Genomic DNA, 18,413 nt, shown 5'->3' on the forward strand with positions numbered 1-18,413 from the left:
TCAAGGTTGAGTTTGGAAGTCTTATAAGATTTCAGATGTTTTTGTTTTGGATGTGTTGTGTGGTGCTAAGCCAGGGAAGTTAATAATGTCTGTTGCTGATCTTGGAGATTCTGCACCTCGATTTTGGCTCATTGAATGAAGGATTTTTTTAAAAAAAAAGTATACTTACCGGTAGTCACAGAAGCGTCATATTCTTTGTTTAAACCTAGAATGTTGGCCCTTAATGATGATGATGATGATAACTTTATTGTCACTTTGAATGTACACCAATCGGCATACATCAAAATGAAATTTCGTTGCATACAGCTCTCAAAGGGTCACCACCTCCGATATATACTCCTTGTTCGGGGCCCGCTCAAATTTCACATTGTCCATTTTAGTCTCTAGGGAGTGAACGATGGCAAACAGGACAGATGGAAATGGGGCTCCATGTGGATTAGCCCTCAGGTTAGCTTGTATTCTGACAACCTTGCCTTCTTTCCTTTTTCTGATGCTGACTCTTCCACCCTTTCCTTAAAGAGGCCTTGCTTCTTTTCGCACCTGGAGCACGCTGCTGCCGCCGCCACCAACTCCTCCAAAAGCCTCTCTCTCTTCCTCTGGGCCTGCCGACAGCCTCATCCAGTTCCTTCGCTCCATAAGCTCCAGGTCCTCTCCTCCTCTGCCTCCTCTGGAAACAGCCCTGATTTGCAGTAGAATCCATCACTGGGCCAGCAGTCAGATCTTGCTGCTGGTAGAACAAATTCAAACAGTGCCAACGACTTTTAACAGTCTCACCAACAGTTCCAAAACAACTAGAAACTCGCCATGCCAGCAAAGATTGTCGGTCGTATGTCGTATGTTAACTTAGTTCCACCATGTTGCTCAAACACATTAAAATCTTCCTGATCATGTGGCCTATAGCCTTTACTATCCCTCCCAAAACTATTCACCTTCAAGAGCCAATGCAGCCGCAGCCATTCCAGGCGCCACCATCTTAGAACTTGGTGATGAGTGCGTAACTGTGTTCAGTAAGAATGTGGTCATTCTATAGAGTTACTGCTATTAGAAAGCCAGATAGTCACTGCAGAGCATGTTTTAATAGCTGGTGTCACCATGTCTTTCCTGTTAATTTATTCCAAGGAAACATAGGCACTTTTTCATCAGCCTGCTGTGACCCTGAAGGTTCTTTATTCTGGGAACAAATAACAGAGTAATAATTAGGCTTTTAAAAGTGATGTTCCAAGTCTGGATCAAACACTAATTCATCATCGTATCCTCCGCAGTATTTTATTTTGAGTAGAACCAAGGACATCAACAAGACAGGCCTGCTTGTCAACAGACACCACATGCAGGTGTTGAACTGTTCTAACTAAGTAAGGATTTAATTGGCTGTTTCATTTCATGTACACAAACTGTCCTTAATTCTTTTAGTTCAGGTATAGAAACTGTGTTAAGATGTAAGCACAAGTCTCACCACATTTATTTCTTCATGAAATAACTCCTACAAAATGAACACAACTTAAGTTTTATGGCAATAGCAAAGTAACATAATAAAATATGTCAAAAAGCAATTACAGTTTTTTTTGTATTTTATATCATAATAAGCTATGGTTTCTTTATTCATTTTTTAATAAAGCACAGCTGGATAAGTGCTCACAGTCTACCAAGCTGTAAACATGGTTTTTGAGTCACAATATAAATAGTCCTATCTTACTGATCACTTGTTCAGCAACCATTTCAAGTTGTGACAGCGCTGAAGAAATGGTACTTACAACAGGTCCTTGAGGTTCCAGCCATTACAGCATCCCCACAGTGGCAATTTGAGCATTTGTTAACCTGCTCACACTTACAATGGTTGCAATAGCTCATGATAAGTCTCTCCCAACACCTGGCCCTTCTGTGCACTGTGGTGAACCTTCCTGCAGCTTCTGTGTGCTTGCCTATGTATACTGTACTCATTCCCTTCTTCCCTTGGCTTCTGTGCATTCACACAAACTCGCGCCCTCCTTCCCTTGACTGTCTCACCATATCACTCTCCTTCTCCAACCTGCACTTGGCCTGTGCTGGGCCTCCTCCAGAGTCCCCCTGTGACACTCTCACACTCCTTACCTGGGACTCCTGCTACTTCCTACTTAACGTCTTGTGCCTCTTGGGGCTGCGACAGCAACTTAGGCTACCCGGATTGTTATCACTAAATGATACTGCCACGTGACAGCACACTTTATAATGGCATTGTTTAGCATGACAATCTCAGTCCCAATTGCTGTCTTAGCCCGAGGACTACCGTATACAAAGCCAAAATAAACTAATCATGGTTTATCGTAGCACAAATATTGCTAGCTCAATGATAGAATTGTAACTTGTGAAATTTGCTATTTATAATTTCTCTGCAATTTCCCTTTTTCTTCTCTACAAAAAAATTGGGCAACTGCTAACATGAATAAAGAGAGATTGGCTGCAGATGCTATTGTCTTCTCTAGAAATGTACACATTGCTGACCAACAGGAAGCAGTATATGACTGATTTTGTCCTTATTGGGATTCATCAGGTACATGCAGCCTTGATAGGTAATCAGTGGCTTGTAGGAAGGGGTTATGGGCAAACTGTGAGTGGTGCGCCCCTCCCTCATATGAGCTGTCAAATTAAAGCTGTTATCTTATATAATAATTCATTGTTCTCCACACGTGCAAAGGTTTACATGTATTGAGCCATAATACTTGCTATGAATTATGTGATCAGCAATAATTTTCAAGGTGCTATTTTTGAGTTTGGGTAAAGATTAAAAAAAAACCCTTAAGATATGGTAGTATAAGGACAAAAGAGAACAACAGAGCCATCAAATGAGTAGATGACCAAAGATTAACTTGTGCTAGGGGAAAATATTAGTTTAGTCTTGTTTTGTGGTAGGTTGAAAATAAACCAGTAAACTCACTGATTTTACTAGGTAGGAAATACCAAATCTTCATTTGATTACTGGTCTACTGGCTTGCTCTTGCATAATGTGGAGGAGTTGATGTCACTAAGCCAATGCAGTTACCATGTGCTGTTGAGCCAAGGTGAATGTGTTCTGAAGCTATTTCCAACACTCTTTTATACTTTCTGTGCTCTACAGGATATAATCCATCCACTTTGTCACATTTAAACAATCTGTGATACCATATACTATGCTGGAGTTCTTGCTTTCCAAAAAGGACTAATTTTGAATGGAAACATTTGATTGGGCATTGCACAAATACATTCTTTGCAAGCTATAGATATTTACATTGACAGCTATTCAAAATGTACAGTGTATAAATGCCTCACGTTTACAGCAATGATGGATTATTGCATGAGCTTGGAGTGTAATTAATTGTTATAATTAATGAATGAATTATTTTCCCCAACAAGATTGATTTTGATTATTTTATCAAATTCATATAGTTTGTGCCAATATATCACCTTATATAAAAGTCTAGTTTGTATCCTTTGGATGTTGTCATCTTAGGATCATTTTCTGTGCTACTATATGTTCCACAAAAGAGCTGAAAATAACCTATTACTTTTAGAAATATTTTGGAATATGACTGTGTTGTGAGCAACCTTTGTCCATTGCTGCAAGCAAAAGTTTAAGGGTTTTGCAGTCCAACCCTTTCTGTCACTGAATTCCAAATTATTGTGTATAAACATATGGTCTTGTATTTTCAATAGACCACTAGAGCATATGCCCAAATATCTCTAGGGTTGAGTCTTCTCCATATTACTAATTCCCATTATCGTGCCATTCTGTAAAAGCATTCATATAACTAAAGATGCAGGGAATAAGTGCGATTTTCAGATTGATGTTTTTAAGCTTATGCTGTTGTGCTTTTAAACATCAAGCTAATTTTGGCTTACTTAGTATAAGAATAGATTTTCTAAAATTTCTGTTGAAAGATAATAACCCTGATTTTTTTAATCTGGTTTGAAATTTAATTTCTGATTAACAGAATTCTGCTGAACTTTAAAGATAAAGCCTCACGATGTACCAGATACCATTCTTCAGCATGACATTCATTAAAATTAGCTTTTGGAAGGGAGATTTTGAAACACTCAAAAGCTTAAAACTAAACAGAACAAGTCATTATTAATTTCAAGTGTCTATTTACATGTCAAGTTAGGGTTTCATGGGATTTTTTATAGAGGAAAAGGTAAATTTGAAAACATTCTAAAACACAGCATAACATATTCCTGCTGTCATAGAATGCACCATAAAGGTTTTGGATTGGCTTGTAGTAATCAGAGTGTCTTCAAAATACAAGATTTGATAGGTCAGATATCGGGGGGGGGGGAGAGGGGGAGGGATGATTAGGAGAAGAGGCCCTTTTAAAAATGTAACCAAAGAAAGAAGCCAAGAATATCCAATACCATCTGTGATTTTTATAATCGTTTTATTTTGCATTGAACGTAGAATTATTTCTTAGATTTATTTTTTTTACCCCAGACATCTAATGTAAGATGAGAAATGACCAGGCTTGTGAGATCTACAGAAAGTTTTTTCACGATAATATCTGATATTTGATAAACAAGGCCCAATACAATTAGCCCTTTTTTTTAAAGCAACTGCCTCATTTATCAACCATTCACAGTTCCTTGCGTTTACAACCTTTGCAGTTCTGTGTAAGCAAAGGAAAACTGAAATAAGTTCCTAAGCACAGTCAGTTTTGTTAGCAACCACTTCCCTTAATGATCAAGTTGCTGCTCCCAGTTATGGTTGTTAAATGAGAACTGCCTTCACATAACTCATATATTGGGATTTTTGCGATTCAGAGACCAGATTTTTTTTTCTCTCCCCAGAACTGAATAGAGTACAGAATCCTTTCCCACAAATATCTACTGTGGTCAACTTAAACTTTTTTAAAATTATTTCTGCAGTACAATTTAGGGCTGAAGAAATATCATTTTGTGATGCTATTTAGATTATGAAGAATCGGTCTCCCAACAGCAACTGATAGGACACATCATTCTTTCTTCTATTCTCTATGTATGTAAGATGCCCTATTTCTAGATTGCCTTTTTAATCTTTACTGGAATCAGGACTGAGACAAGAAGACTCTGTGATACTCCTGCCCAGATATTTCTTTTCCCATTGAGTGTCTCTTTGTGCATGAATTGTCTCTACCAGCTCCCCTCTTTTTTCTCTCTATCCTCAGCACATTGTGTCATTACCTGCCATGGTTAATATATGTGAGAAATTAAGCCTTGAGAAAATCAGTAGATCTCAAGGACTGAAGGAAACACCAGGGGCATCATCAGTCCATTCATTAGACAGCAGAAGAAGCCATTTTAATGAAACTGAAGCTTTTCATTTAGATGTTTGGGCTGCCCAATTTCCTCTCCTCTCTTTTTCCCTTCTTTTCATCAGATGCTAGTATTGTCCAAATGCTTCTTAAAGGGTAAAGATTCAAAATAGTTTAATCAGATGTGAATCAACAAAATGCTTTTCATTTCATGACAAGAGTTATCAGGATAAAATATAGCAAACCTCACAGCAGAATGGCATTTTGTCATTTTATATTATAAACATTAATATGCAATAATCAACTACAACTGCAAGAAAAAACCCACAATAGTAAATAATTAAAAAAAGGTAATTGGGTGCTGCCACTGCCTTCTTAAATATTATAAGGACCAGCAACTTTATAAAAATGTTGAGACCTTTGCAAGAAAATACACGAGCTTAGGCAATAAATCTTAAGACCAAGAAACTGAAATGTCATTGGAAATTAACTGCCAGTATATAGAGACCAGACGTAACCAAATGATACCTCTTGAGAAACATATATTCTCAGACTGTCATTGTCCAAGATAAAGACATACTGATGTAGATCAAACAAATCCACTGCAGTAGGAAAATTTTCATTCCCAAATTCACCAAGGGAGGAACTCTAACATACAGAACGAAGCCTATAGTTCTGGCAGTGCTTCCAGTTCTCTGCCTGAGCATTACAGGGTTTGTCTTACACTGAACACTTATCTCTGAATCACCTGCAGCTTAGGAGAGCTTTTGTGCTATCATTCGTTTAAGCTACCATGTTTCCCTGAAAATAAGACTCACCCTGTAAACAAGCCCTAGCCTGATTTTTTGGGGGGGGATGGACCTAATATAAGACCTACACCAAAAATAAGCCTGGGGGGATGGGCAAGCATACTGGAGCCAATGGAGGCAGAGGCAGGGGGGGAGGCATGCTATCTGGATGTGCTATGTGGTCGCCTGGCTCACGGGAGGCTTGTGGGATGTTTGCACGGTGGCACCAGCAGCATGTGGAGGCAGAGGCATGCGGGGGAGGCAGGTGATCCCAGTGTGGTTGTGGACAAGCCGAGAGACGGTGGGACAGAGTGGGTGGCGTGTTGGAAACACCTGCCTCCCCCCCTGCCTCCACCTGCTGCTGGTGCCGCCACGCAGCCTCCTGCCAGCGAAGTGGCCACACAGCACATCTGGATCGCCTGCCTCCCCCTCCCATGCCTCTGCCTGGCTCTGCCGCACACTTTTCACCCAGAAGGAGACTGGAAGCTTTGTCTGCTTACAAATGAGGTGCTTTGAAATGGAGCAATTAGCTCCATTTCCAAGCGCCCCATCTGCAAGTAGACAAAGCTTCCAGTCTCTGTCATTTCTCCGTCTGTGTGAAAAGTGGGTCTGCCCTGGGAAGGCCTGTAAGCTGTTGCAGCCACAGGGAAGCAGATGGTGGGAGGGAGCTGGCAGGCAGCCCCACAATAAGACATCCTCTGAAAATAAGACCTAATGGGTCTTTTGGTCCAAAAAACAATATAAGACCTGGTCTTATTTTCAAGGAAACACAATAGTATGGCACACATTATTCTGCTTATAACCCCAGCACTCCTTTTCTGGCCTTAATTTTGTTGTTTGCTGCTCAAGTTTAAGAGGTCTTAAGGGAGAAAATAGACAATTCTTTAAAATTTTGAATAGTCTTCCAATAACATAACAGTGGACCTTTTCCATACTTGAGAAGCTTTTAAAGGGCAAAATTAGTGTCCAAAGTATACCTTTCACCCAACATATAAAATAAAATAGGTTTGATTCATGTATGTTGACCTCACCTACTCCAGTAATGCCACAGTTACCATCTACTGTATACCCTTTGCAGCTTCTAAGCAGAGCTACAAGGGAACGTGTCTTCCCCAGACACAAAAGATTGGTTGCCTTTCTTAACATTTCTGGTTGGGAAAATTGATGTGCTGTACCCATTTCACTAAAAGGGACGCGGTGGCTCAGTGGGTTAGGACACTGAGCTTGTCGATCAGACGGTCGGCAGTTTGGCGGGTCGAATCCCGAGTGCCGCATAACAGAGTGAGCGCCTGTTACTCGTCCCAGCTTCTGCCAACCTAGCAGTTCGAAAGCACGTAAAAATGCAAGTAGAAAAATAGGGACCACCACAGTGGGAAGGTAACAGCGTTCCATGCGCCTCTGGCACCTAGTCATGCTGGCCACATGACCACGGAGACGTCCTCGGACAAGCGCTGGCTCTTCAGCTTTGAAACGGAGATGAGCACTGGCCCCTAAAGTCGGAAACAACTAGCACGCATGTGCGGGGGAACCTTTACTTTTACCCATTTCACTACAAGGCTTCTTGAGTGTCTAGATGATTTTACTTTATTGATGAATTCATCTTTATTCCAAGAATTCCAAAATGGCCAGTTGCATATCTGAAGAGCAATGAATGGGATAAAGCTGTGCTAGAACACTTCTCCATGAATTGAAGCTATTGCTGCTTCTGATCTTGCAATCAAATTAAATTTGTAACAACCCACCACAGTCCATGATTCTGATTTCTTCCATTTGTTCTACATTTTTGTCATGCATAATCTGGATATCCTTGTGGACATTAATTTGGGGACTAAAGAATGGTTCCATTCTGTTTGACTACTCCATCATGATTCTTGATTATAAGCAGGTAGAATAACATAGATAGAGAAATGAAAGGTGTGATGTCCTTGACCAGACTTGGTCAAGGGTACACTGTTTTTAATTCATGAAAATTATTGTGTAAGGCAAATCACTAACATGTAGAGTAATATAATGTATGAGAATAAAACGGCAGTGGACATAGTTAGATGCTACTTGAAGAAAGTAAGGAATAATAATAATAATAATAATAATAATAATAATAATAATAATAATAATAATAATAATAATAATAATAATAATAATAATAATAATAATAATGATGATGATGATGATGATGCTGCGATTCATCTTCCTAAGCTGGTTGTCTTTGGTAAGAAGATGACATCATATCTAGCACCAGACTAGATAAGCCTTCATCCACAACATTGCCATAATGGTTTTAAGCTGGGGACCTTCAACAAATGCTAAGTGACTCCCTGTAGCTTATGCTGAAACTCTTCTAGGCTGGCTGCCTTTGTGCACAGTGTGGGTAATCTCATATTAAACCTCATCAGCAAATTACAGATTTTCTAGAAAGTGTGGCTTTGGCATGTATTGATGTAATCCTGCAGCTAGTAGGCTGTGATGTCTTATCCTGGAAGTCTTTGGGCCAGTGCTGGAAGACATGTTCTTCCACGGCATTGCCCCAAAGCAGTTTGAGGCAACATAAATAAACTTCTTCATCAAAGGGAATTGCACTGCCTTTTAACTTCAGGGAAGAGAAACTTCCACACTGCAAATTTTCTGTGCTGTCACTGATGGCTACCAGGCAACATGATAGTTAGCTGGATATCAACCTTCCCAGGTAAGCCAGAGAGAGAGGAAACAATGAGATGAACTAATTCTATTTTATTGTAAGGCTACATTAACAGAATCTTGCATGTCTGAGTTACAGATCTCCCACTGCCACTTTTAACTGCCCAATTGATTAGGGTGGGTCTTTCCTAAATTTCTTCTTATGGCCCTTAAGCTACTGGGGGCTCCTCCCCTCTTATCTGATTGCATGTCCTCCTTTTATTCCTCAAGGTAATTTTCACATATCATTTACACTGGATGGCTGCCACAACCCAATGATAGACCAAGCTCAAGCAGATCTTCTAAAGGAAAAATGCCTTTATAGCAGTATCTTAAGATAGCAAGACCAGAATTCCACGAATCAAGTACAAATTGAAAGTGCAGAGACAACAGACACGATGGGGTGAAATCCAGACTTCTAAGCACAGCATTACAAGATAAACATAACAGATCTGAGGCAGGAACAGTTGTTCTTAGCATTTTGTCCAAGGGAGTGAAACCGATAAATCATCCTTGCTGAGCCTTCAACCAGTACATAGTGGAGACATATACTCTTTAGAGTCTTCCCTTCTTTGGCCAGAGTTTGGGCAAGCTTTTCCAACCTAAGGGACTGAGTTCTCTGCTGTTGGATTTTTATCACCAATCTCTGTACAGGTCTGAGTGTCTGACCTTCTAAGTCTGAGAAGCTTAGAAGTGGGTGCAGACAAGATGTCTTTGGGGCTTGCTGGATCTGCCTCAACCACAGTGGGCATCGGCTCCACCACTGTTGGCACCTTCTATGCCAAAATCCTAGATTATTCTTAGATGCCCTTGGCTCCACTTCTTCCTCCTCCTGCTCCTCATCTGAAGACATATCCAGCAGGGCCACAACAGCAAATCTCTTCTGCATAGTGAACGTAGGCCACTTTGCACGCATCTCCCGGAGATCCACTTTGTGTGATATGCTTTTCATATGCTTTTGAGTGGGAATAATTGTCTGTCTCCTAGTAACTGCACTTGTTTATCGAGTAATGATGATTCAGGAGAAGAGGTAAGTGTCAGAATTTGTTACACTTTATTAGGATGGTGCCAGCTTAATGGAAAAGGGGAAATTAGGTGTCTAAGAACTCTGTAAGGAATGTCCTGATGAAAAAACTGGACAGGAACTTCCTGATCCTATTTTTAACAAATTTAATTACCACTTTTCTTACAGTGTCTTAAGTAAACTCACTGTACTCTTAAAGCCAAATGAGTAATTTTCATTTTCATTTTGTGTGCCTCAGAAGGCCAATGATTAGTCTATAACATTTCAAATATGCTGCTTAGAAAAGCAATATATTATTCATAAATTATTCTAAAGTGAGGTAAAATACAATCCATTTAATTACTAGCAGACAAACATAACAATTCTTTTTCCTTGAGGCACCCAAAATGTTCATACTTAGCTTAATTAAGCTACCAGATAAATGATTATTCAAAATAAAGAGAGATTGAGGAGATGGGAGTGAAGCAAAAGAAGTGAATTGTTATATGCACAGAAGTTGCTTTTTTAGGTAATGAATCATTCGGGGGGACGGGGGACGGACAACTTGTGGAAAATTATAAAGAAAAGAACAGCAATTAGCTCAACAATGTCTATGGCACCCACCATTTTTGTATGGTTATCAGAAAGCTGTTGTATGTGAAGGAGAATATTCAGCTGTTCTTTGAGCCAATATCATTATCCTGGATGGATTTTTTTAAATAGTTGGAGCAATGTTCCCTGACTTGATATCACCCAGTTTATTTATTTATTATTTATTTATTAATTCAATTTGTATACCGCCCTATTCACAAAGGACTCAGGGCGGTTTACAGGGCAAAATTAAAGTTTTGCTTAAGTTTAAGTTATGTGACTCTGTTCTCTACTTTGCATATAAAGAAGGCAAAGACTGCAAATGTCTCCGCTTTTTAGTAAACAGAAAAATTATAAATTGTATGTGTCCACCTACTATATATGAAGAAAGTGCTACAGAGTTCAGTGTTGACTTCCTTGAGTTGTGTATATTTTGGAACTGGGAATGTTCTAAAATTCGTCTCTAGCACATACCAAGGATTGTCAGGATAGCCATGAATTTAAAGAATTAATTTAATTTAAAGAATTAAAAGAAGTATTCAGGATATCCTGCATTTTGTCTTGTTCCGTGTAGAAAGCCAGAGATGATGTGAGAGAAACTATACAGAAACTGTCACAAAAACAAAAGCATGCTTTATGCCTAGGAAACAGAAAGTCTGAGAAAGAAACACAGACTGTCTCTATCTTCAGTCTCCAGGATATAAGATGGAGAGAAGATAACTATGAAGGGTTACTATAGTTTGCATTAATAAATTTATTTCCAGACAAACTTGGTTTATTGGTCTGGCCTACCTCAAAGGACTGACATGAGTCTTGTGTATTTGTGCATATTTTTTTCAAGGTCAACTCTGTGGCTGTCTGTGCTCTGCTGCTGTTGAATTATGCTGCTGGAGAATATTTTTCTCGTACACTTAGAAATGGACAAATCAGCACTCATGTATTTTCTGCAGTGCAGAATGGGATAGGGCTAGTGAAGGAAACAGCAGGATCTCCAACCATTACCAGACAGTATATTTGATATTTTGAAAGCATATTGTGAAGGTGATCAAAGAAAATGGATGTCCTGGGGATGTATGCCCATTATCCAGATAATTGCCAGAGTGGATGTGTCTAATTCTCAAACAGCTATTGATCAGAAATCAAGTTGATGAGATTGTCCTGTGACAATCTTGTGAAACCAGCATGCTTCTAAGGAGAGTGGAGGTGGGGGGCGGGGGGGGGGAAATACTGGGAAGAAAAGAGATAGAGAGATAGAAAATGTGGAGGAATGATTATTTTTATACTTCCTTCTCTCAGCTAAGAGTGCTACAACATGTGCATCTGTTCATCACAATGTTCTCTTCTTGTTTTCTAGGCTCCAGAAAAGCAGGCATGAGATTATTGGTGTGTGTGTGTGTGTGTGTGTGTGTGTGTGTGTGTGTGTGTGTGTTGTGATTATTGTTGTTTCAGGTGTTGTTTTCTCTTTCCTTTGACTAAGTAGATCTTTTTATTATTGACCACTGTTGAGAGCCAAGGGGTTGATTGCAGGCTTGAAAAGGCTTTAAGGTTATTTAGAATTCCACATCAATAGAGCTAGTGTTCCTAATGTCAGAATATTCTGAGGATATAGTACATTTGGCTATGTTCATGCAAGGGATAAAGGACTGATAATTGTGGAGAATATTACATACGATGGGACTATTCTCACTTTGCTCTTCTTGTTGAAGGAAATTACCAAACAAGGATTAGCTTTTATAGTATAGAAGTAAAAAGGGTTCTGGATTCTGGCATAAGAGAATTTCCAATAGAATATTTGTAGCTTGGAGTTGAACTGTGGAGTCTTTGGTGCTCTCTGAGTTTGGTTGTTTTCTTGCAGATATATTTCCTTGTCTAGTTGAGCAATACAACGTTTGTAAGGAAACAGCCAAGCCACATAATGCAACTAATGTTGGATACATCGAGAGTCTCTGCAGAATTAGCACATTTAACTGGAAGACTAGACTCAAGGAATGCTCAACAATAATTCCTCATCAAACAAATTAGATATTGAGCAGGATGTCACATGGCTTGGTGTCAACATTTCTATTAATGACTTGGAAAAGGTGGAAGAAAGAACGTACATCAAATCTGCAGATAAACCAAACTGGATGGTCTAGCAAATATTGGAGAAGATAGAAATAAGCTTCAAAGTAAATTTGATAGTTTAGAGAAATGGGCTGAAAATAACAGAATTAGATTTTAATGAAGACAAATGCAAGGTTTTTCACTCAGGTAATAGAAAGCATGGAGACAAATGTGGGAGTGGGAATATCTGGACTTGTGAAAAATAATATGAAGAGTAGTCGATTACAAATTGAATATGAGTCAGCAGTGTGATGTAGCTGCAAAGAAAAGAAAACCCCTAGATACAATTTTAAGCTGCATTAACTGAAATAGAGTTTCCAGATTATAGGACAAATTGTCAGTATAACATGTGCTATAATTCAAATGTTGTCTCCACTTCTGTGCAGAATATTTCAAGTAGGATTCAAACAAACCAGAACAGTTTTGGAGAAGGGCAAAAAGGATCATCAAAGGACTGGAAAATAAATCAAAAGATCAAGGGATGTTTAGCCTTGGGAACAGAAGGTTTAGCAAAATATAATAGTACTTTTTAAATTCCTTCATACATTCAGTTTAAGCCTGTCATAGTTAATCAACTCTCAGTGGGTAGCATATGAAGAATTCAAAATAAAACATCTATGTCTCTTTCAGCTGACCAAAATTTCCATGCTCTGCTGCCTCTTTGTCCTCTGGAAAGCAGCCCCACTTTCCTGGGAATCCAGTGTACATTCCACCACAATTGTCAATCAGAAGATGTCATATTATCACTCCCTTTCAGGGAAAAAAATATTGAATTGGCTTGGTAAATATCAAAAAACTTAGTTTCTTCTTTGAGAGAATTATGAAATCAGGTGAACTTGGACTGTATTTATAATTACTAGCTTTTTCCTTTTTGTATGTTTTTACCTATTTTGTGTTAAGTAGTTGTTGGTTTTTCTTTTTGTTTTGGGGTTTATTAGGGAGTGCTGAGTTGTTTATTTTTGTTTAAAAATGGACTACTTTGTATGATGTAAATAAATGAATGAATTAGATGGCACATGCAAGATCCCAAAGCCATCTTAACCAATTTAGATTTTAATAATACCCGATTCAGACCTGTGATGGAAAAATATCCCCAAAATACCCCAAACAACAGGAGAGAATTTGAACAACAATTTTATTGAATACAATAAATCATCAGACACTATACCTTGGAGCAAAGAGCTGTGTGTATGTGTGTGTGTGTGTGTGTGTACATATGCACGCGTGCACACACACACACACACACACCACACACACACATATAAAGAAAATGTAGAAAAAATATATAGAGAAAAATATATACACATACACGCATATACACATATACACTGTAGCAAAGGTAACCCTCTGTGTGTGTGTGTGTGTGTGTGTGTGTGTGTGTGTGTGTGTGTGTGTGTGTATCTTGAGAGACAGAGGGAAAAAGAGAGAAAAAGAATATATGCAATATATAATGTACACATATTAGGTGCACTAGCTGTGTACATGTAATGTATATAATGTGTGTAATAATGCCTTTAGGCTAATATAGACTGCTCCTTGTAACAAAGGTGAGATAACATTTTTCTTATAAACCACCAAGTCCTGATTGTGAAAACATTACAAAAAGATACTTTGGTATGCGATAGTTTTTTAGAGCATATATGCTAAGGATGTACAATCTGTTCAATTGTCCTTGAGATGCCTAGTGTCTTACGAAACAAACTGTTCTTACAGATCAAGGAATGAGATTCCAGAATGGCTAGCAATCATATCTAGTTACACGATCTATGCTAATACAGCTAGGTGTTACCAAAGAACCTAAACTAATTATTTAATATGAACTGACTGTATCAGGGTATATAGAGTGCATAGCACATATATAGCATATTAGTTACTTAATTTACTTGATTAAACTACTGTAAGTTTCATTTGCCTGTTTCCAAATAAAACACTGGAAAATATCTTCAGTAATGTAGAATAGATTAAAAACTGATCAAGATCGCCACGTTTGGGTTAAATCCATTTTTCCATTTCTTAAGAACTCAATTCACGTCATGCAATAATAGCCTGTCACCTAACTTCAGAACACAGTCCCAGAAATCAACACTATTTCAGTAGCCAGTCGTTCACCTGTTGTCTCTCATTCAACTTTTCATTCAAAAAAGTTTCCAACTTTCCCAGTCATCTTCAATGAACCCCCCCCCCCAAGAGCTTGAGCTTTGTTCCTAGACCTTCAAAGCTAATGATGGGGAAAAAAACACTTGTAGCTGTCTTGATGAGGATTAAGCAGGAAAGGATAATTGTCAGGAAATTTGATAAATCTTATCTGTCTTCCATGAAAATGGTATATTCCAGTGGGTATGGTCAGTACAGTTTGTTTCTGTTCCTTGTAGTGAAGCACTAAATCTCGGAGTCCTAGTAGACAATCACTTAAATATGAGCCAGCAGTGTGCTGCAGCTGCCAAAAAAGCCAACACAGTGCTAGGCTGCATTAACAGAGGGATAGAATCAAGATCACGTGAAGTACTAATACCACTTTACAATGCCTTGGTAAGGCCACACCTGGAATACTGCATCCAGTTTTGGTCACCACAATGTAAAAAAGATGTCGAGACTCTAGAAAGGGTACAGAGAAGAGCAACAAAGATTATTAGGGGACTGCAGGCTAAAACATATAAGGGACGGCTGCTGGAATTGGCTATGTCTAGTTTAAGGAAGAGAAGGACGAGGGGTGACACGATAGCAGTGTTCCAATATCTCAGGGGCTGCCACAAAGAAGAGGGAGTCAAGCTATTCTCCAAAGCACCTGAAAGCAGGACAAGAAGCAATGGATGGAAACTAGTCAAGGAGAGAAGCAACCTAGAACTAAGGAGAAACTTCCTGACAGTTAGAACAACTAACCAGTGGAACAACCTGCCTCCAGAGGTGGTGAATGCTCCAACACTAGAAGGTTTTAAGAAGAGACTGGACAGCCATTTGTCTGAAATGGTATAGGGTTTCCTGCCTTAGCAGGGGGTTGGACTAGATGACCTCCAAGGTCCCTTCCAACTTTTTTATTATTATTATTATTATTATTATTATTATTATTATTATTATTATTATTATTATTATTATTATTATTATTATTTTTCTGGCATTTTCTACTTCCCTTCTGTCTATCATGGATCCATCATCCTATCTGCTTTTCAGTGCTGTCATTTTTCTTCCGAATCCTTTGAGACTGATTTCTTTTGCGTGTGGCTGAAAGCTTATCTTCTGCATTTCTTTTGCTACTTTGCTTGCTTAGTTGTTTGTCTCTAAATTGTCTTAATTATTTGATTGGACAATCTCAGTCTTCTCCTTTAAGCCTAAGGGCTACTCCATTCCAAATTGTTCTCAAACAAGAACAGAACCACGCTACGAGCAAGAATTCAAGCCAGCATACAGAGCATTGCAAGCATTACATATAACAACTGCAGAGTTAGGCCTATCATCTTGACCTTCATTCCACCCAAGATTTGGATGGTTACAACCCTGGTGGTTTTCCATAACGCCATAAAATCTCTGGGGTTGTTCTCCAGGCATTGGGCCAAAGTGAGAGATGAGCCCATCCAGAAATGAAAGAACTTCAATGGACCATGCAGTGTTTGGTCTGTCTTATTCTGTTCTGGGTGTTTGTTGTGTTTTCTTTTCTATTACTTTGTTTTTATGCTTCCAAACAACAGCAAGTTGCCCAGAGTCACTTTTGCAAATTAGCTGGCCATGTGAATCAAATCATTAATTTCTGGCTTCTTAAGGGATCAGCAATCCAAAGACTTTTATTTTTAACATTATTTCTTCTTCCTGCTTTTATGTTACCTAAATGGTGGTTTGATTTGTTTGGGAAATCTTCCATACTGTACTAAATTTCTGTAAGCCTTCTCTGGTCAATTTTTCTCAAACCTTGAAAACTGGCTGCCTTATTGACCCCCTAAAGTTTTTGCAGCAGCCCCTTGTTTATGCAGGATCCTGCAAGACTCAAGGTTCATAACTCCAGGCTGCATTTCTTTAGTTCCAAGCATACAGCAGCTTTACAAAGAGCTAAGAATTCTCTCTGCTTCTCTTGATTGCTTTGAAAGTCTTTTTATCACAGTTATGGGCAAAGGCCTCATAGACTAAGTTTCTGAGAGTCTTAAGTATGCTTATTCAGCTTTCCAATATTGAATCTTGTTTAATTTGGGATGTGAACAGAATTGAGTGCAAATGTTACTGATCAATCCTTAACTAGGGATTCAAATATGGGCAGACAGAAATCAAAGGTTCTCATAAGGTTCAGGTGCAAGGAATTTTCCAAAAGACTCTAGACTTGCCTTCCAAACCTAATCTATGTTGGTAATTTGACATAATACACATTGTTTAGCTTTTCAACAAGCGTAATCGGGAATGATACTTTAAAAGAATGGTATGTGTTTTCATATGGGAATTACTGCTTTTTTGTGGCTAACTATACCATAAAACAGTGATTTTTTCAAAGTGAGGGGGCCTCGGGGCCACACTAAGAAAGCGATCTTGAGCCCAAATGTTTGAGAATACCATAGAAGAGTTGTAACAAAATTAATCAGCTATATAGAAGCCTTCTGGTTTTCACTGCCTTAAAAAAGTGGCATGCAGCTATTAATATGGTATTCCAGTCACTGCATACAATTATCTTATACCACTAAGAAGCCTGGAACTCAGAATAATGGAGAATGGAGAGAATTGCCCTTAATTTAAAAACTACTTAGTAGGCAGAGACTATTTTGGCAAATTTTGGAGATTAAAACTGATTAGGGAGCACGATTTACAATGAGCTACAGTGGATTAAGGGACACGGTGGCTCAGTGGGTTAGGACGCTGAGCTTGTCGATCAGAAGGTCGGCAGTTTGGCGGTTCGAATCCCGAGTGCCGCGTAACAGAGTGAGCACCTGTTACTCGTCCCAGCTTCTGCCAACCTAGCAGTTTGAAAGCACGTAAAAATGCAAGTAGAAAAATAGGGACCACTACGGTGGGAACGTAACAGCGTTCCGTGCGCCTTTGGTGTCTAGTCATGCCAGCCACATGACCACGGAGACATCCTCAGACAAGCGCTGGCTCTTCGGCTTTGAAACGGAGATGAGCACCGGCCCCTAGAGTTGGAAACGACTAGCATGCATGTGCGGGGGAACCTTTACCTTTACCTTACAGTGGATTACTTAGAAGCTCCTAAGATTTAAGAATTGTCTTCTCCCTTTCTTGTTGTAGGAGAAATTTCACTGCTGACTCTATTAAAAGTCCTAGTAGTACACAAACCTCACTGAAAAAGTACCGTACTCAAAATATTACGGATAGCACAGGGCTCATAGCATGAATAATTTTTTAACTAAAAGATCTTTCCCACAATATTAAAAAGTGATTTTAGATGGAAGAAAGAATTTTGGATTGTTGTACCTTTTCTTTGTGTCAAGGAGCTCAGCCAAACCAAGTAAGCTAGTCTGAATACTTAGACTCATGAAGTACTGACAAAGGATGCTGCACTATCAGCAAATTATACAGGCCTGCAATCTACACAGTCATAGGACTTGTATCGATAGAAGAGAGGGACCCAGATTTCTTCTTTTTCTGTCTAACACTCTATAAGCCTTTTACGACTGTTGGGGACACTGACCTATATTTTAAATTTTGCAATTGTGTGAAAAGCTTGGAATATTCTTTGCGTGGAAGGTATAAGAGACGTGAGGAGCCTGTAAACTAGCCCATGGACCCTAATTCTCAACTGGGCTGGTTTAGTTTGCAATATTGAATGTGACAGCTTTTTTAGATCTAGGTCAGAGCTGATGAGCGTTGCATTTGTACTGTGCAGATTATATTGCAAAACGCCTCCACTGACTTTTACAAATAGGATATGGATTTAGAGCTGAGAGCAACATTTCAGCAATCAAGTGCTTTTATCAGGCTAGACTCTACAACTGGAGCCAAAGAGCCCTTCCTCTGTTGTTAAATTAGAAGAAATTAAATAACACAATTATCAATAATGTTTTTAATATTTATGTTAAACTGTCCTCATAT

The 18,413-nt window shown here is 38.9% G+C and overlaps 1 protein-coding gene across 1 annotated transcript in view; it reads left to right on the top strand.

Moving 5' to 3' along the window:
- CACNA1C (calcium voltage-gated channel subunit alpha1 C) overlaps window positions 1-18,413 on the top strand; it is a gene marked incomplete at both ends in the record, with an annotated part of 519,540 nt that overhangs the window by 269,940 nt on the left and 231,187 nt on the right. The window lies entirely within an intron of this gene.

The sequence above is a fragment of the Vipera berus genome, assembly GCF_964194415.1.
Source record: "Vipera berus genome assembly, chromosome: 6".
Classification (NCBI taxonomy): Eukaryota; Metazoa; Chordata; class Lepidosauria; order Squamata; family Viperidae; genus Vipera; species Vipera berus.